The sequence below is a fragment of the Cheilinus undulatus genome, linkage group 3, assembly GCF_018320785.1.
Source record: "Cheilinus undulatus linkage group 3, ASM1832078v1, whole genome shotgun sequence".
NCBI lineage: Eukaryota > Metazoa > Chordata > Actinopteri > Labriformes > Labridae > Cheilinus > Cheilinus undulatus.
In genome coordinates, this window is record NC_054867.1 from 16,570,639 (window position 1) to 16,591,635 (window position 20,997).

At 39.3% G+C, this 20,997-nt stretch overlaps 1 protein-coding gene and 1 long non-coding RNA gene across 6 annotated transcripts in view; one reads left to right on the forward strand and one right to left on the reverse strand.

The window, feature by feature from the left end:
- Positions 1 to 2,072, reverse strand: part of sulf2a (sulfatase 2a) — a 62,064-nt gene extending 59,992 nt beyond the window's left edge. For 2 of the 4 annotated variants that reach the window (XM_041783864.1, XM_041783859.1), the window contains exons 1-2: positions 1,842 to 2,072; positions 928 to 1,035 (exon numbers count right to left, since the gene is read on the reverse strand). The gene's annotated coding sequence lies outside the window, so the exon portion shown is untranslated. Of the gene's footprint in view, positions 1 to 927; positions 1,051 to 1,841 lie in introns of all 4 variants that reach the window. The other 2 variants (XM_041783861.1, XM_041783860.1) reach the window with 2 other exon arrangements.
- Positions 2,073 to 2,132: 60 nt separating this feature from the next.
- Positions 2,133 to 18,972, forward strand: LOC121507120. Of its 2 annotated transcripts, XR_005991702.1 has the most exons (4): positions 2,133 to 2,229; positions 4,191 to 4,316; positions 18,138 to 18,314; positions 18,541 to 18,972. It is a non-coding gene; the product is annotated as an uncharacterized LOC121507120 (long non-coding RNA). The 2 variants fall into 2 exon arrangements; XR_005991703.1 differs by lacking the exon at positions 18,138 to 18,314.
- The last annotated feature ends 2,025 nt before the right edge of the window (positions 18,973 to 20,997 follow it).

The following is a 20,997-nucleotide window of genomic DNA, read 5'->3' on the forward strand; positions in this document are numbered from 1 at the left end:
AAGTGTTTCATTCATCATAATGTCTGGACAGACTGACAAAGAAACACAGTCAATACAGTGTGTATTTGGAGGCAGGTATTGTGTAGTCCAGCCTCTCATGCCTCCAAAATCACCACATCACAACATGACACGCAAAAACATGATATCTTGACTGAAATCATAATAAATCTAAATTCTTAAAGTTGGATTTACATATCTAGATAATGCAGTTGTAGAGCAATATATGCATGTATGCACTTCAATCAGCCCAGGCTGACCATAGCATTCTGCATAACAATCCAGTCTCTGCACTGGGCTTTGACTTTGACATGAAAGCTAGCTGTAGCATGAGCCACGCTGTTGTCTGCCTTCATATCACTATAAGCTATAGGTCCACAGCAATTAGCTGAAAGGGGGTATGTTTCCACCAACTGTAGCAGAGGTAGTCATGCTCTTGTCAAATCAATTTTTTTCACTGTGCATGTCCACTGTGATAAGGGCAGTAGTCCAGTTAAATAGCCTAGGCAAGCTGTAGCTAGACTTGACTATGTATATAAATGTACCTACAGTACACATGAATCTGAGATAATCATAGCTATCAAATTATTTACATGCACATATTACAAGGAATGGAAACTGAGTGCAGTCAAGTTAGTACTATAGTTTGAGGTCCAGGAACATTATAGAGTTTTTTTCTTAAATTTGTGGAGATTAATATTTCTTTGTATACATGTTTCTCTAAAAAACATGAAACAATAATACAAATTGACATAGCCTAGTCCCACAATAGCATTAAGCATCTGTCTCCTCTTATTCTCTACACTTAAAGGGTCACTGGCAAATGACATTTTCTTTATCTTCTTTCTAATTCATCTATACTTTGGTCATTGAAAAAGAGGACATGGTCAAGACGACAGCACTTGAAATCAATAATCAGATGTCTTCTACCTTGCATGTTTATAACATTTGCAGCACAGTTTCAGGTCTCTGGTCTCTGGTTGAGGAGGAGATCTGGATCCCACAGCGCTGCTTCACTACTGCACTGTCACAGGACGTCTATAAAAAGAAAAACTGAGAATAATTCAGTAAGTCAATGACCTGACTGTGACAGCCATACTGAGACACAGCTGTCCCAAATACACTCTACACCTGGCTGAGCCATAGCTGTGTGTGTCACTCAAGGGCTACCAATGTATTGCTTTATGTTATTAGTACATATTGCCTTATTCCATTTTCTATGCATCTGGCAATTATTATACATTCCTTGTCATCCAGGTTTCAACTGAAAAATGGTGGTTGAGAAAACACTAGTCTATCATCAGACCATGAAGCAATTCCCAATATTTCCCCTAAAAAGTGCAATAACTGATTTTAAAAATACTCAAAGGTACACATTTACAACAACTTCACCTACGTTTAGTAACAAGAATACATGTATTTCATTTCTTTCCATCCCCTGGTTACAATAACATATCTAATCCAATCTACCTATTCACCAAACATTACTGACAATCCTGCAAGCATGAACGAGTAGGTTTTATCTATAACTGTGATAATGCATGGATTAAAGATTCAGTTTTTGCCTATTTTTGTTACATTTCATAGAGGTTGACACTTTTGCCGTGACCTTAACTTTTAAAATGCCATAAAACACAGACAACAAACGCATATGCAGTGTAATTTAGTCATAGTTGGTCACATGAGGTTTTTGTGTTAACAGGCGTCTTTCACAGGTGTCTTATTAAGCATACTACTGAGGCATAAACATAAATGTAGCCCTTTATGAGGTTCCCAAAAGTCTAAGCAACTCGTATGCAGGGAAAGTGATAAACAAACACAACAAACATCTCAGCATATCCTACCTTCACTGTGTCCCTAAAACTTTTTCGGGTCCTACCTCCCATTGTTTCACAGCGACCTCTTCCGGTTACCGTAATATTCTCTGTACCCTAAATTATAAAGTAAAACTGCTGCTGTAAGTGAGCCAACTGACAAAAGACGGGATATATTTTTCAACAAAAGCCGATGAAATCTTCAAAGAAAGACAAAGGACTTTATAATTAACCAATCTGACAAGCTGTGTCTTCGAGAGAAAGGTAGGCTAACAGATCAAGGGCGCATTGATACTTGATGTTGTGAGGCCACAGGTGCTGGCTGTTTAACCGTTGATTAGTGACGTGGTTAACGATAGGGCAAATTTTCTGGTAAAGGAAGGCCATACTCCGAGTGGCAGTCAGGTTAATAGCAAGGGTAAGTTAAAAATAATTTCATATTTACTTACAGTTGTAGTTTGAATTTCCGCCTTGTGTGGGCACATGATACATATACGTAGACACGATAGGCTATTGATTCACAGCAGATGAGACATTTCTGCAGTCCTGAAGATGTAACTCCGTAGTTTTTGGAGGAAAATGTGATTTGCGGGCATTTTTGAATTTTTTAAAATTAATATAGCCTAACCTAACCTCATGATTAGCCTACTGACGTTAGTAGCCTACAGATCAAGGCGAAAGTGAGCATAATCTTTACACAATCCAGGTAGACCTATTTGTCCTGTGACCAGGTTTCACTCACATGACCTGGTTATTGAAGCTAAACTTCTGCTTTTCCTACTGATGTAGCTCAATAAATGGAGCATCATGGGGATTCACATTACATTTTAAAACAATAAATTTATTGTTGATACAAACTTATAAAGCATATAACAAGTATGATGCTTTTTTGTTATCATTATTATCATATTTTTACACTGCTTTGGCAGCGCAAAGTTATTTTTTTCAATGCCAATAAAGCTTGCTAAATTGAATTTAACAAATAATTTTATATTCAGGTAAATCATAATAAGCCTGTTTTTAAATTGTTATTATAATTATTACTTTTAAAGCGATCAGTGCCCCCTTTTGTTGTAAAACATCGTTAACATTTTTGAGGGGAGAATGCAAACATTCATCACGTTGTTTTTATTTGCCCATTTTGAACACAAGAGGGCGCCATCACCTGCCTTTTATTTTCACAAGCAGGTCAATCCAAGCAGACTGGCAAAAATGGCCCCAGTTCGTTTCAAGTTAGGCCTGTGTGGGCTAATTACAAAGTTATTTGACATTTAAAAAACATAACACCACAGATTATTTGTGACTGTTTAACTTAACTGCTGAATTTTGAGCTTCATATTACTTATCCAAAAACGTAATACAGTGTGTAACTTATGGATATATTGTTTGCAAATTGATGTTTGTATAACTGGAAGGAAATCATCCAGTACTTTTGTTCATTTATTCAAAGGCAAGACAACTTTGTCAGTAGCGTACTATTCATTCATTCATTCAGCCAGCAATTCAGCGATTCAAAGCGCTTTACAGAGCCAAAAAAACAACATTCAATTCAATTCAACTAAAAAAGACAATATTGGCAAAATTCTCTCCAAAATCACAGTTAGAATTATAATATATAATCAAGTGTAAGAATAAATGTGTTATCCAATATATATACAGTGTATGTATGTCTATTAAAAAATATAAACAGTATGAACTGTATAATTTTAAATGATAAATATAGTCTTAGAGTTTTGACCAATGACAGTGGTTAAATATGTGAGAAGAGCTGCAGATTTAGAATACGATTAGATGACAGGATTTGTTATTGTTATAAGTCCAAGATTGTAAAGAAGAATAAGTATATAAATATATAATAGGAGTTTTCGGATATGGACTTAGATGACTTAGTAAGCAGGTGGTTATAATGCAATAGGACCAAAAATACAACAGCTATAAATTATTATTAACAGGGCTATATGAAATGAACCAATACTGTATAAATAAGTGGTCGTAGTGCAATAAGGACCAGAAAAATACACAATAGACAATAGATGTATAAACCAAGGTATATGACATATATAAAATACAATATAAATATAAATACAAATATATCAGAAACATGACATGGCATTAAATTAGATACAATATATATAAAAACACAAGATTAAGACTAAATTTATTATCATTTAGATTAGTCAAGATAGCAATAAAAGGTCGGCTGCAAAGTTTAGTAAAATATAAGATCAATGAAAGAATAAGTATTTAATTGAAAGAAGTGTTTAAAAGAAGATAGGATAATATTGAACTTAAGACAGGATAATATTGCAAGTATTTTAAGACCTGTTTTTAAAAGAGCTAATGAATGTATAAAGCCTCAGCCTCTCTTGTTGTCCACAGGTGAGGAGGATAGAAACTATGGGCTGCCTCAACCTGCTTGGTTCTGGTCCTGGGAACAGTCAGAAAGCACGCCCTAGAGGACCATAGATGTCTGGATGTCTCATAACAGACTCAAAGAGCATACAGGTATTTTGCCCCAAGACCATTTCACACAAGGTGGTGAATTTCAAAATCGATCCTTTGACTCACAGGAAGCCAGTGTAGAGATCTGAGGACTGGTGTAATGTGCAGCAGCGTTCTGGATGACCTGGTGGACTTTTTAAAAGTCAGACCTGTGAGAAAAATGTAACACTGATCTGTCCTACTAAAGATTAAAGCAGAAACAGGTTCTTTTTGTCTTCTTTGGACAGATGTCCTTTGATTTTTGCTTTATTTTTAACATTTAAGATCAGACTCCATGAATACACCAAGATTTCTGGCTTGATTTTTACATTTAGGTGTCCTGGAGTCAACGTAAGAACTGACTTTTAAAAAATCTTCTGTAGGGCCAAAGATGAGTGTTCAGGGGTTTTTTTCTTTATGTAGCTGTAGGAAAATTTGGCCCATCTGCTCATTGATTCCTTCAGTACACTCACTCAATGAGTGTAAAAGACTGTATGTGATGACACTGAAGTGTACAGTTATGTGTCATCTGCGTAGGCATAGTTGGAGATGTTTTGAATCTGAGCAAGTATCAGCATGTAGATATTAAATCAATGGGACAAAGGATTGACAGAAGTAAAAATTTAGAAAGATTTAGCCCACCTAGAAGATTTTTTAAAACTTATGGTACATTTTTAAGGATTCTGGGCCATTTAAAGAGTAGGATTTGTTAAAAGCTAGAACCAAAGACCTTCTCAGACAAGAAAGGAAATCCCACTCTCTATTCAATCCTTTGGGAGGTGGTTTTGCTTCTCAGACAGACATGTTAAAAGGATGTTATCACCACAATCAATGGAAAGTGGATTAATCCAGTTTATGGTTAGTATTGATCACATTAACTTAATTGATCCTGGAGATTTGTGAGAAATCTCAGCAGCTCAAGATGATAAGTGCCATAAACAATCTCAGTCTATTCATTACAGCTGCAGAGTAAAAGGTGTAAATGAGACATGACAGCAGTGTTTGACATCCATCGCCCTAGAGGCCAAAGAGGGTGTGTGTGTGTGTGTGTGTGGAGGAGGCTGCTTGGATTACATAAACTCATCCAAGAGCCATGGGAGAGCAGCAGAGAGAGGAGCGCAGTAATAACCTGTGGATCACTTCTCTCTGAGTCAACATCAAGGCTCTGTGTTTATTTTTCATTATTTCCCAAAGGCCCTGAGCTCCTGGAAGGGAGGCCTCATACACATGAACAGAGTCTCATCCAAACTACAAGACCTACCTTAACATTCTTATTTTTAGTCATGAAAACGGCCTTAACTGTGAGGAACAAGTGATGGCTTCACTCGCCGTGACTGTGTGTTTTCTTGAGGTGATGGTGGAGCCTTTGCAGGTGAAACAACAGATCACACCAGGGAGAGGTGCCCATAATCTGTTTAAATATGTCCTTGGGAATTGTTGTTGTCATTACCAGTAGAGTTGTTATTACAGGCTTAACTGTGAGCCTGACAAGTATCTCCTGGAAATTGTTTGGTTTGCTGTCACAGGCGGGGTGAGATCACTGACAATAATGGCTAAATAATAGACGACTGATAGATGGTGCCTCGTATCGTTTGGATTTTTTAAAAAGCGAGAGGGAACAACCTTTAGGAGGGGTAGGGTGGGGGGTACAGTTGGAGAGAGAAGGTGAGTGAAAGGTTAAGAGCCACCTGCAGAAAGCAGGACGTCTTAAGACAACCATAAAAACCTCTAAAGGTAGTTTGTTACAAACCAGTTTAACACACTGGAACAGTTTACAGCTGGAGCAAAAACATAGTAAAGCACTTTATGCAGTCAGTGTGACTGACTGGTTTGACAGACGTGCATTCACATGAATGCACAGAGGCTCAGACTCTGAAACAACAATCTTTATTTAGATACGACACTGCTGGATGAGTGCTACAGTAGCATGTTGTCTTTTTCGATCCTGCCAGTGAGGATGTTGTGATCTATGGCTGAACACGACAGGACATGCTCTCATTTTCCTCCACTCATAGTACTGATACAGAGATTTAAAATTTCAATGAATCCCCAAATATATGGAGAATGTCTGGTTGGTCCAAACTTAACTACAATTAAGAAATTCTTAGGCAAAATTCCTACAGTATTAAATAACCTGCCTTTCCATTTTGTTCAAGTTTGGATTTGAAAATACTAAAATATTCAAATGTACAAGTTTATTCCAAAAAGAGAGATGTGGCAGGCCAAAAAATTTGCAAGTTGTCAGATTCCCTTACTGGTTTGAAAATGTTCAAAATAAATATAAATATACAGTGGGTCTATGTAGATACAGAGACAGTGCCTATGAAAAATATTTAGCCCCTTGGATGTTTTACCCCTATTGATTTTATAAATCACTCATGGTCGATAAAATGTGGCTTTTCGGACAAATGATATTTTAACAAACCTGTTTAATGTGAAAGTGAAGACAGACTTCTACAAAGTAATATCAACTGAAGAAAGATATGTAATGTAAATTAAAGGACTCCATAAATATTCACCCTTTTCAAGTCAGTATTTAGTACATGTACTGAGTATGTGTGGATAGGTCTCAATCAGGCTTGCACATCTGGACTCGGCATTTTTACTCCATTCTTCTTTGCTCAAGCTCTGTCAAGTTGCACTGAGATCAGGTATGAACACTCCTTTTTAAGTCCAGCCACAAATTCCCTGTTGGATTGAGATCTGGACATTGACTCGGCCACCCCAGAAAATTCACCTTGTTTTCTTTAAGCTATTTTTGTGAAGCTTTCATTGTATGCTTCTGGTCCTTGTTTAGCTGGAAATAAATCTTCTGAGCCGTAGTTCTCTTAAAGACTAAGTAAGATTCTCCTCCAGGATTTTCCTTTAATAATTTTACCCCCTACCTTTACAAGTCTTCCAGGGCCATCTGCTGAGAACCATCCCCACAGTATGATGCTGCCACCACAGTGCTTTACAGCAGGGATGGTGCGTTGGAGCATGAGGCCTCAGGCAAAATCGCCTATGCCAAAGTCATAAACAAGGCTTAGGTCCTGAAGGCAGTAGGGGACTGATAGAGCTGGAAAACTTCTTTTCAACAGCATTATTACCTCCGCCAAGGAGATTATGTGATCGGCAGGGTTTGTTAGTTTCTTTGTTAGCAACATAACTCAAAAAGTTATGGACGGTTTTTGATGAAATTTTTTAGGAAATGTCAGAAATGGCATAAGGAAGAACTGATTAAATTTTGGGACTGATCCGGATCACCGTCTGGATCCAGGAATTTTTGAAAGGATTCTGTAGCATTGGGAGATAGGGCTAATGGCGGAGGTCTGCGCTCTCCGAGTGCTTTTCTAGTTTTACTCTTTTTATTTAAGTATGACCACTTTGATTTTGTGTACAACAATGAGACGGATGGATGTGGGCCCAATAACAGGCACTGGTTGACAACTCTGTTGTTGACTGTGCTGTTAATTGTATGTGGAAGGAGGCTGACTTGTTTACTGTAAACAAACTTTATATGTATGAATTAAGTTATGTTGTCTTATATTGTCCCACTCTATCCTCTGCCCTGTCTGCAAAATAAAGGCATGAAATCCATTTATAAATCTTTTAAAGAAGAATAATTATGAGACTTTTAAGAGATGTGAATTAAGTGCAAAATCAAGGTCAGCCACAGTTTTCTCTCCTGTTAACTCAATAAAAAGACTAAAAATGGGCATTAAAAAAATACAACTGATTGCAGATGAAGTCAGTTTTTCCTTCATGACAAATTTCAAACAAAAAAAAATTGTACAGACTGATATCCTGTTCTCTTAAGGTGCAGTATGCAAATATATTCAGTCCACTAATAGCCAGATTCTGTTAATATTTTATGATATCCTGCCACCTGTCTGTTCTGTGTACGCTATAAACAAATCCAGTGTTTGCACACAGACCCAGGATAGCAGCTGTGTACTCTCTCTTGGTTTGTGTGATGAACCAGACATAAACTTTCATTTTTGGCACCAATACGCTGTTTGTTCTGATAACAGGGGCCTATTAGCTCTACAGCCATTCTTGCAGTAATAAGCTCTAAACAAGCACAGGGACATAAAGACGAAAATTGGAAGGTTTTCATCCCGCTAAGCTGTCAAAATAAAAGTATTCAGGTGCTCAACTGTGACCTAATAAAAGGAAGTGGGAAAAGTAATTTATTGTGAGTTACACCATTGAGTGGCCTTAATGAGCTCAATAATATAGAGAAGTACCTGCATGTATGGAAATTAGCAGGTTCCTTTCAACCACTTTTTGGCACTTTTAGGAAAGATGAAAATACTTGATGGGTTAAATAATATCTGTTCTTTTTCCAAACCAAGCATGTGACACTATAAAATTACAGTTACCCTCTGCGGCTGTCTGCTTGCTTTTCATCATACCTGACTTCATCACTAGGCAGAGTTTATTCTAAGCCTCAGAATAACACATTGCTCCGGTGTTTGCCTAACTCTGAGCACACACACAGATAATGCCCGCTTCTGTGCATCACCACTACTGCTGAGCCTCTCCCAGTGGGGTGTTGGGCAGGCCTGTGTTGACAGTGGTGTTGTCCCAGTAAGCCCGATGATTCACATAACAAGCTTGTGCCAATGTACAGGTCTCAGCACACATCGATGCTGCAAACACCCAGCTTATTGTGCAATGACAGGGAACCTAAAACTTTCCTCAGCTCTGTAGAGTCATGAGTTGTAAAGGCTCTCACCCTGTCTTGGATGAACATGCAGTTATTTTGCAATAAAAGGCTCTGAGAAGGACATTATGATTCAGGGTTTAGTCTTGAAATAACTGAATCAAATCAGCTGCATCTCAGTCTGGTATCAGAATTAAGGTTTCAGTTTGCTGGGAAAACACATTTGAGTGGTATTGACCATTCCTGCATTTTTAATAAGAAAACATTTGCAGCCACTTGATTAGTGGCCAGTGAGAAATATTTCATGATATCAATGCATAGATAAAAATCCAGATTCACCCCCAAAAATGGAACAATGTGTCAAATTTGGATAAGAACAAAATATTGCAAACATTGGTTTGCAGATCCTATATTTAACTGAATACAGTGCAAAGAAAAGCTATTAAATGGTAAACTTTATTTTTCATACACATTTTTTTTAGATTTAATGCTGGCAACATGTTCCAAAAAAGCTGGGACAGTAGTGGGTTTCATCACCTTTTCTTCTATCAGCGCTCAGTAAGTGTCTCGGGACTGGAGTCACTTATTGTTGAAGTTCTGAAACTGAAATTCTGCCATTTCTGCTTGATGTACATCTTAGTTTCTCAACAGTGTAGAGTTTCTGTTGTCATATTTTGTGCTTCATAATGCACATAGATTTTCAGCTGGAGACAGGTCTGAACCGCATGCAGGCTGGTCTCGTACCTGCACACTTTTGCTGTGAAGCCATGCAGTTGTAACTCATGAAGAATGTGACTATACATCATCTTGCTGAAACATACAGGGACATGCCTGAAAAAGTCGTCTGAATGGAAGCATGCTGCTCCAAAACTTCAATGTACCTCTCAGTGTCACTGATACAATCACAGATGTGCAAGTTACCCTGGCACTAATACACCCCCACACTATCACAGACACTAACTTTGGAGCGTTGCACTGATAACAATTAAGATGGTGATTTTCCTCTTTGGCCTGGAGGACTTGATAGCCATTATTTCCAATAACATTTTGAAATGTGGGTGCATTAAATCACAGTACACTTTACCGCTTTAGATCAGTCCATCTCAGATGAATCTGGGCCTAGAGAAGTTTGCAGTACTGCTGGATGTAGTTGAGTAATGTTTGTTTCTTTGCATGGTAGAGTTTTATCTAGCATATCTAAGTTTATATTGTGCATTAATGGATAATTTTCATTAGCTTGTTGGCTACTTGCTTGTGCTGTCTTAAAGTGGAGAACCTCACACCATTATTGACTGTGAATAACTGAACCTTTCAGGGGTGTTTATTTTATACTCAATCATGGTACTAACACCTTTTATCAGTTAACCTACTTACAATGCTTTCAGAAGGTTCAGACCCCTTTACTTTTTTGAGTTTAGATTTGTTATGATATAGCCTGATGCTACAGTTGGATAAAATCATTTTTGCTGTCATTGATCTAACATTTGTTCACCATCATGACAAAGTGGAAACAGAATTTTAGAATTTTTTTGAAAATTTATAAAAAATAAACTGAAATATCAAATTGGCATAGGTGTTCTGACCCTTCGCAACAACACTTGAAAATTTAGTTCAGGTGCCTCCAATTCTTGTGGTCTTTGCTCAGATGTGTTTTTCCTTGATTGAAGTTCACCTGTAGTAAATTAAATTAAATTGGACATTATTTGGGAAGGCACACACTATAGAATGTGTCACCACTGGCAGTTTACAGTGCCATGAATAAGTATTTGCCCCCTTTCTGATTCCTGTTTCTTTTTTTTTTCTTTTTTTTTTTTTTTTGCACATTTATCACATTTAAATGTTTTGGCTTATCAAACCAATTATAATATCTCACAAAGACAACCCAAGGAAATAGAAAATGCAGTTTTAAATGATGATTTTATGAAGAAGGAGAAAAAAATCCAAACCTATCTGGCGCTATGTGAAAAAGTAATTGCCTCCCCTTGTTAAATAATGAGTTAACTGTGATAAACCACAGTCCTTGGAAAGCTGAGTTCAATTTTACTGGCCACACCCAGGCCTGAATACAGCCAGATTTGTTGAATGAAGAAATCACTTAAATAGAAGCTGTCAGACAAAAGGAAGCAGGCTACAAGATCTCAAAAAGAAACGCATCGTGCCTAACCTTGCAAAGCAGATGGATTTGCCTGTTTTCTGTGTTTCTTACTGGCAAATCCATCTTGCAAAGCTCCCATCTGAATGGTTTGGGCCCTGTTAGAAAGTCACAGGACAAATCAGCATCAAGGGGCAGTACTTTCAGGCGCAGCAGAGTTGTGACATATGCTATCAGTGAGAAGAGGCCGGTGCAGTTATGGCAGAAAACAACAGCATGGATGCTGCTAAAGCATAAGTTTTATCAGAAGTTGACGACATTTCTTTGTTAAAAGAAGAACAAATAACAGCATTGAGTTGTTTTCTTTCCAAAAATGACAGAAGTCATGCACTGACATGTCTAAAGTCTCCATGTTTTGCATTATGCAGCTCTCTGTGGTGCGCACCTCGGTTTAGGACAACGTCACATGTTTTGTTGCTCTGATTGGCCCGTAAAGATGTGACAGGCAGAACGTTCATCCAATCACCCGAGTTTTTTTTTCAAAGGCTCTGCTGTTTCCCAAACACTGCATATGAGAGGTTTTCCAGATGGATGTGTTTCACACATCCATCTGGTGTGTCAGGTTACATCATGCCACAATCCAAAGAAATTCAAATACAAATGAGAAACAAAGTGATTGAAATCCATCAGCCTCGAAAAGGTTACAAAGCCATTCCCAAGACTCCAGTGAACCATGGTCAGAGCTATTATCCACAAATGGAGAAAACTTGGAACAGTGATGAAACTTCCCAGGAGTAGTTGGCCAACCAAAATTACTTACACAGAGTGTTCATGACTCAACGATAAGAAAGACACAGGGCAACAACGGCATCCATGGGAGACCAAAACCACTCCTGGCAAAAAGAACACAAAGGCTCATCTCACATTTGCCAAAAAACATTTTGATGATCCCCAAGACTTTTGGAGAAATATTCTGTGGACTGACGAGACAAAAGTTGAACTTTTTGGAAGGTGTGCGGCCCGTTACATCTGGCGTAAAAATAACAGCATTTGATAAAAAGAACATCATGCCAACATGGTGGTGGCAGTGTGATGGTCTGGGGCTGCTTTGCTGCTTCAGGACCTGGACCACTTGCTGTGATTGATGGAACAATAAATTCTGCTGTCTACCAGAAAATCCTGAAGGCGAACGTCCAGCTATCAGTTCATGCCCTCAAGCACAAGCGCTCTTGGATTATACAGCAGGAAAACAACCCGAAACATACCAGCAAGACCACCTCTGAATGGTTAAAAAAAACAAAATGAAGGTTTTGGAGTGGCAAAGTCAAAGTCCGGACTTAAATCCAATTGAGATGCTGTGGTGTGACCTCAAACGGGCAGTTCATGCTCGAAAACCCTCCAATATGGCTGAGTTAAAAAATTTCTGTGAAGAAGAGGGGGGCAAAATTTCTCCACAGCGATGCCAAAGACTCATCATCAGTTATCACAAATGCTTGATTTCAGTTATTGCTGCCAAGGGTGGCACAACCAGTTATTAGGTTCACGGGGCAATTACTTTTTCGCATGAATTTAACACAGGTGGACTCCAAGCAAGGCATGGAAACATGCCAGTGTTTCTTGAAAGAAATGGGAGCAGCCTGAGCTAGATTTCTGAATGTACTGTACCTGCAGAATGTTCCAGGTGTTTTTTAAGCCTTCCACAAACAGTACTCTCTTGCCCCTGTCCCAACATTTTTGTAACCTGTTGCATGCATCAAATTCTGAATGTGTATGTATATCTCCCAAAACCATAAAGTTTATCAGTTAGAGCATTGAATATCTTTTTTTATGGGCTGTCTTAAATATCTGAGTTTGAAAGAATTTGCAGATGACTGTATTCTGTTTTAATCAATACATAACAGCTAAACTTTTGTTTGTACTTTAAGTCATGATTTGCGCTTGAGGAGGATTTGGAGCCTTGTTCCTCTCACAGACTAGCACAGATGGAGCTAGGGTTATCATAATCACTCGGAACTACTTATTCTTTTTGACTTTTACAACAGATCCTCCCTTTGTTGTATTTGGTGTCGTCCTCCCTCTTCTCACCTCCAGTATCTGTCCTGTGACAGAAAACAAGGGTGGGAACCAGAGCTGATCCAGGTGGCGAGAGGATGTGCGAGGTTGAGAGTGAAACGTGAGAGAGGAACACTGTTTGTTTTAATTGCTTCCAGATAAGGCAAACAGTAACCAGCTCTACCCAGATGTTTTCTTTACTTCTTTAGTACTTTTTTTCTTGACTACTTTCTAAAATGAATATTACCTTGTTTTACCTTGTAGCTGGATAATTTGTTCCATTTGAGGTGAGAATGGTGGGGGCAGTTAGGCGACAGTCCGGCGAGCAGCCTCACAGGTTCAGGCCTTGTTCGAAGGGTATCGTGTAGCCGCCTTTTACGACCTGTTTAACACTGCGGAGTTGAACACGGCCATTTATCCCGCAGTGTATGACACAGTGTGAACGTGATAGGGTGAAACATGGCAGTAAAAGGGGAAGAAATCAGGCAACATGGAAAGATAGAGAGGTCCCTGTTTGTCTGCAGTAAATTACACTGACGCCTGCCTCTCTGGATCCACACAAAGCTGTTTAACAACAACTTTCCACTATTTAAAAGGGAGACACTATTGTGTGATGCTCATGTGCCAAGGGGGAAACCCTGACGAATGCTGTTTACTGACAAAGTAGTTAGAACATTTAAAACAGCCTCCGTTTTTGCAGTCACAGTGGAGAATTTGCATAACAATTCATGTCTCAGCTAGAAAATAGTGGTTTGTAACTGCCCCTGAAGACTGCCCGACCTACTAAAAACATATTTATCTCATAAATCTGAGAGCTACATCCATCATGCTGCTGCTGAGGGAGATAACACATATGTCTCTGTTTACACAACACAGGCTCCTACGCTAATGTGCGCTCCCTTATGTGAGAAAGTTGGAAAAAAACAACATCAGCATTAGAGGCTTTGTCCCATAGGAGAGAAAGAGGAGATAAATGGAGGAGTGTCACATCAGATGGAAAGCTTCATCTCTGCTCAGTACTCTGAACAAAGATCATTGGCCCATCAGCAATAACAAGGCTAAGTGTGAGGGAGTTAACATGTGAGGTATCATGTTTATCACTGTTTATTATGTACGTCAGAGCCAATCTGTTTCATGACCGCACTTCAACCAGGATGTCTGATCTTCAATTCTATGTAAGATCACTGGAGGGCCCCCTATGAACATTTTGGCCCTGGTGTTTTAAAGGGAGAGGAATAACAACCCCCTCTATGATATCTTCCACATGTGAAGTTTAGTAACTCTTTTTTGACTGCTTTGTCCTTCATCAGATGTGTTAGAGCCTGGGTAAGACAGAGAGAAAGTAAGAGAGACAAGGGTAAAGGAAAGTGAGTGGGAGAGAGGAAAAAGTGAGAGCTGATCTTAAATTTCAGTTGAGCTCCGGCAGCTACACAAACAGTGGATGAAGGTGGGCGGGGGAGACAGCAGCTGAGGCAGAGGGAGGGATGGATGGATGTGAAGAGAGAAGAAGAAGAAGAAGAAGGGAGGGAGGGAGAGAGTGAGGCGCTCGGCAGAGCCACTCAGTCTAGACTCCAGATGTGCAGGCAGCAGCAGTGTGGCTGTTTTGGCCCCCACCAGGCTGCTCTGGGAGTATCCCCAGCACATGTCCTGTAAATCAGCCCAGCCAGGCCTCAGGCAGCACCACAGCCACAAAACCCCTCCGCCCGGACCCCCAAAACAGGCCGGCCAGCGACAGACGGACGCCGATGAGCCCGCTGTGTCGTGTTAAGCCTATAATAGCCTCCCTGACTGCTTATATGAGATAAACTGGGCCCTGAGTTTTAAAAGTTACCTCCCTTTTCCATGTTCACATTTGGACCTCTACTTTTCTTAAAGAGACAATATGCAGGAATTTGATTTGGTGTTCTTTGCTGCACAATTAGGGTCTCTGAGTGCAACCGCACTGTCATAAAACACAGCGTGCTGATGCCTCTCCCTCCTAAACAACCTGCATTTGTTGAGGGTGGCATAGATGCAGATGTGGAATAAGTACGAGAACATCATACTCGAGTAAAAGTACAATTACATTAGTTAAAGTTTACTGAAGTAGAAGTAAAATTACTGGTTGATAAATCTACTTGAGTAAAAATAAAAAGTAATTGATTCAAAGTTTACTCAAAGTACTGCATAGCTACTGAGGAGTTGTACAGTAAAATATATTCTTTCTCAGGTTGTTTAGGTAAATTCACACATTTGTAATAAAGGGAAAATATACTGCTGTTTTTGGATGTAATCTGGAATCATTGGTGAGGGGTCAGGCTGTAGACCATACATCTCTGTGACACCATTTATCTCCCAGTTTTAGATTTTTTTAGATTTTTTTTCAATTCAGCTTTATTCATAAACAATGTCTGGCCGTTACATTCATGAAATAACCCCATTATAAACATTACAGACATTTTATAAATGAAACAGAGAAAAAGGTCAGAGGTCATATATAAATAGACGAGTTTTAGAAGCTACATTATTGACATTACTACGAGTCAGTGTAACTAAGACAGCTTCAGTAGCATGAGCTTTAGCAAATGGAACTAAAGCTGACAAAGAAACAAAGCAAACGAGTCTACTTATCCACAAAGCTGCTTAAGATCCTTGTTATATAACTAAGCTAGCTTTGGCAAGATGAGCTTTAGCAAACATAGCTAAAGCTAGCTGAGCTACGAAGTTAATGTAGATATGTAGCTTACATAGCTTCTATGTGAGCTTAGCTTTAGCTACATTAGCTATGTAGCTATGTTAGCTGCATAGCTATATAGCTATCTTAGCTCGGAATCTTACTCAGCTAATGGAATAACATAAGCTATGACAGTCTCCCCCAGCTGTATGTCTTCCTGAACTTTCAAACAAAGCAGTGCTAACAGTTGCTATCAAATTTTAGAGGATAAAGAGGATATCCACTCCTCTCTCAGATTTGTGGACATTCAATATATAGACAAAAGTATTTCGCTGCTTGATCAGTTCACCAACAGGGACTGTGGTGACATTGTGTTTCAATTACATGCACTTTAATGTGAAGTTGGACACCCGTTTGCAGCTTTAGCAGCCCCCACTCTTCTTGAAAGGCTTTCCACAAGATTTTGTGGGCTTTTGTGCCCACTCTTTCTGTAGAGCATTTATGAGTTCGGGCACTGATGTAAGACAAGAAGATCCAAACTGAACTCATCTAACCATGTCTTTATAGTCCTCATTTTGTTGCACAGTCATGTTGGAATAGAAATGGGCCTTCTCCAAAATGTTGCTACAAAGTTGGAAGTAAAGCAAAATGTCTTGGTATGCTGAAGCAATAATTTTGCCATTTACTGGAGATAAGTGGCCTAGCCCAAACTCTGAAAAACAGCCCCATACCATTATCTCTCCTACACCAAACTTCACAGCTGGCACAATGAAGTCAGGAAGGTGGTGTTCTCCTGGCATTGGCAAAACCCAGACTTGCCCATCCCATTGCCAGAAAAGCATGATCTGTCACTCCATTGAGCACATTTCCACTGCTCCACAGTCCAGTGCCAGTGTGCTTTACACCACTCCATGTGAAGCTGGGCAGTGGACTTGGTGATGTGAGGCTTGCATGCAGCTGCTTGGGCATCGAAACCCATTCCATGAACCTCCTGTTGTACAGTTTTTGTGCTTACATTAATGCCTGTGGAAGTTCAGAACTCTTAGCTGTGGAATCAGTAGAGCGTTGGTGACTCTTACGCACCATGCACCTTAGCAGTTGTGATTTTACGTGGTCTTCTGCTTCATGGCTGAGTTGCTGTTGTTCCTAAATGCTTCCACTTTCTAATAATATCACTTACAGTGGACTGTGAAATATCCAGCGCGGATGGAATTTCACAAACTATCTTTTTGCAAAGGCGGCATCCGTCACAGCACTGTGCTTGAAGTCACTAAACTCTTCAGAGCGACCCATTTTGTATCACAAATGTTTGTAAATAGAGACTGCATGATTAGGTGCCTGATGTTATACACCTAGGGTTGCATATACGGGCCACCCAGACCCCAACCCAAAGGCCCCAAGGCCCCTTGCCCAGGTGTTACTGTTAGGGTTAGGGTCGGCTAGGGTTAGGGTTAGCAAAACAGAGCGCTCACAAACTACATAAAGGGCTGGGATCTTCCCCGATCACTCCCCTCATATATACAGGCCACCCAGACCCCACCCCCAAGGTCCTGGGGCCCCTTGCCCAGTTGTTACAGTTAGGGTTAGGGTTAGGGTCGGCTGGGGTTAGGTTAGGGTTACCAAAATGGAGCGCTCGCAAACTACGTGAAGGGCTGGGATCTTCCCCGACCACTTCCCTCATGTATAGTGGTGTAGCAATAGTGGTGTATGCCACTTTTCCCCTTAAGTCCTATTATTCTTATATTGACTTTTAAACTACTATTTTATGTTGGAAACATTGCATGGTGTTGCTTTAAGCGTGTGACTGCATGCATGCTCAGTCGTTCCCCTAAAACAGATGATGTCCATCCATGTACAGCTGCCTATAGATCAGAGAGGAATGCAGCCCAGTGTCATAAACTCGTCGTTTTTCCTCATTTAGCTCCACCACAGCTTGTCTCCCTCTCAGTTCCCCAGTCTCACTGGCACCAGGGCATTCCTTCAATAGCTTCCCTGCTTCCCATACTTCACATCCACTCCAACATCCACAGCGTACATTCACACAATTACAGATTCCTGCTGGATGTGAGTGTGTGTGTAATCCTTTCCCATCAGAGCTCAACACATAATTAGATGTTGGACTGGGAGGCCTGGCCCATATATAGTAAGCAATGCAGACCACAAACATGCGCTTAAAACCAGATTTCTTATTGTACTCCATCACACCAGAGTGAGCTATTTTAAAGAGAGGGTGAAAGTCTTTCACTGGGTCATCGAGCGGCCTTTGAAACACCAAAGTCTGCACAAGCAGAAGGAGCACATGAGGAGGTGGAGAGGGGGCTGCCTGTGTGGGTATCTGTTTGTGTCTCTAAACCAATCCTGTGCTATTGTGCAAAGTGCTAAAGTCAATGCTTCACTCAGCTGTTCAAACAGGTAGCGTGGAAACATCGGAGCTGTGTTTAAGTTGATCAGACTGCAGGGACAAAAATGTGGAGGTCGATGTGTTGTCTTTGTGTCTGTTTGTGCGTACACTCAGCCGTGACTGTGGCCCTGGGAAAAAAAAGACACAACATCCCTTTCTGTCTACTGTGTGAACAGGTGAGCAAGCCACCATGTTTTTGTCCAGACACAAACAGTAACTGAAACTCACAAATACACCTATTCACACACTCTCTCTTACACACACACATTACTCATAATCCCAGCTGATCCTCCTAAACATACCTACACCTGCTGATGGGGAGATTCCAGTAGTCACAGCCTCCTCCTGCTCTTGCAACCGTATATGCACAAACACCCTGAATGTGTTGTTTCTTCTTGTAAGGATTCAGAGGGAGGTTTCCTATCATCAAGGCATGGACTCTGCATGGGACGCTGCAGGAAAAAACAGCTGACAGTCTCTGGAATGCTCCTGGACGTACGAGGTTAACTGGGATTTAACCTTTACATGGTGGGAGGGGAGTGCTGCTAAAACACAGCAGCGACCTCTGACTGGACTGTCGTCATTAGACAATGAAAGAACAAGTTAGTCATCTTGTTGAGATAAGTCCAGCGTAAAACAGCATCAAAACATGATTTTTAGGAAATAGTTCAAACTTGTTTATCAAGACAAAATGAGAACATTTCAGCGATTGTGATTCTAGGAAAAACAGCTTTTACCTGATTATCAGGCATTACACTGAACATCTTTGGTCTTAACTGAAACTGTGACAAAACATTTTAATTATAATAAATGTCAGAAGTTAATCACCCATAATGAATTTTGCATTATTTACTATTTCATTTTAGATTTATTTTTCTGTCCTAAATCCAGGTTAACTGTCTTTGGGTTTTTGGAAGTGGCATTCATTTTGAAAGAAAACAATATCCATTGGGTCCTTATCAAAGAGTATGACATTAATTTAACCATTTAAAAGGATCTTGTTATGGATTGAAAAGGAATTAAAGGAACAATTACTTGGTATAGCATAAGGAGTAATGACTTTTAACTTAACTAGTGGCTTAACCAAATTATGCAGAAAGGGACAATGAAGCACTCATGGATTTTTTTCCACTGGTCTTTACATTTTAGCTGAAAATAAGTGGCAAAGTTTACCAAGACAGTGTCTATAGAGTGTAACTCCTGTAGATCGTTACTGTGAGACGCCACATCTGTCAGAACAGAAATACATGCAAAAACTTAAAACTTAAACTTTCAGTTAGGTTAGGTTAAGAGTTAAGGTAAGGGTTAGGATACCAGAAGCTAAAAATTCATATACCTGACCTGTCAAACCTAATCATGAAAAAATGTAAAAAGCCATGTACATGTTAACACAACAAACATAGTTTACAAAGCTTCATTAGCTGTATAAGCTACATTAATAATGTAGTTGATATAGCTAAAGCTATGCAACAAGAAGTGGCCTAAGCTACGTAGCTATGTTAGCTTTAGATTTGATTGGTAAAGCTCCGGTTGCCATAACTAGTTTAGCTACATTGTCTTATGTAGTAGCATTTATTAGGTAACGAAGCTAAAGCTAAGCTCACAAAGCAGCTATGTAGCAACATTAGCTTTACTAATGTTTTCTTAAGCTAATTTTGCAAAATCAAATTGCAGAATGTTTAATAAAGGCACAGAAACAGTCTACTCACAGGAAGGCTTGTCTTCGATGAAAACATTCCAACATAGCAAATGTAGCAAACAAAGCTAAAGCTAGCTTCAAAAGCTATGTCATCCAAATAGCTTAGGTAGTTATCTTAGTTTTAATGCATTTGCTAAAGCTCACATTCCTAAAGCTAACTTTGCTACATTTGCTTACATAGTTATGTTAACTATGTAGCTAGCATAGCTAGAGCTAACAAAACTAACATGAGCCACCGTTCGTATCTACTTTTACAACGGGTCTATATTTAAATTACTCTTGGGTTATACCTCTCACCTTTTAGTTTTACAGATAAAATGTTGCTTAGCTTGTGATGTTTGCAGTAACGTTATATCATGAATTTAACTGCAAGGCTTTGTTTATGAACAAAGTTGGATTAATGAAAAAAATCTAAAACTGGAAATTTGTTTACCAGAAAATGATGGCACTTCAGGTCTGACAGCCATGGCGTCTCAGTAAAAGTCTGCGAGTAGGGGCATCTGAGATCTATGGTTGGCAGCCAGACCCCTCTCAAGTGTTTGACACTGACATGTTTTGTTCATTAAATGAACACTTACTTTTATCACTTTTGAAGTGTAAACAATTGGTGAAAGTAAAAAGATCATGTGGAGTGATTTTAATGTCAGCCACACTAACCTTCCCTTCCTTTTATTTCATGCTCTTACCTTCTAAGACTTTTTTATTTAGTATGACTAACAACTTGATCAGTCAGAGTAGATTTGATACAAGACACATACTGGGTGAAAGGCACATTTGATGGGTTTACATGTTCAGATGTTTAATGACCCCAACAAACTCTGTAGTCCTAGTTAGCCACTTGCTAAAATGCTGACACATTTCCAGGTTTTAGGGCTCATAAGTGCAGAACTTTATAAGCTTGGCTTGGTATGTAAATGAACTTAAATCCTAAAGTGTATCAAAAGTTTTGAGCATTTTACTTTTCACTAACTAATTATTCTATTTAACTGTTAGCAGTTAGTTGCTAACTGTTTGAAATATTAGTTTAGCATGAAGTGGAGTAAAACTTTGAACACCTAAGCAGTCAGTTTTAAACCGTCAATCTCTTCCATGTTTTAATTTGGCATTTAGAATGCAGGCTTTTTACTGTAGATATTAGCTTTCTTGCCAATTACCATTTT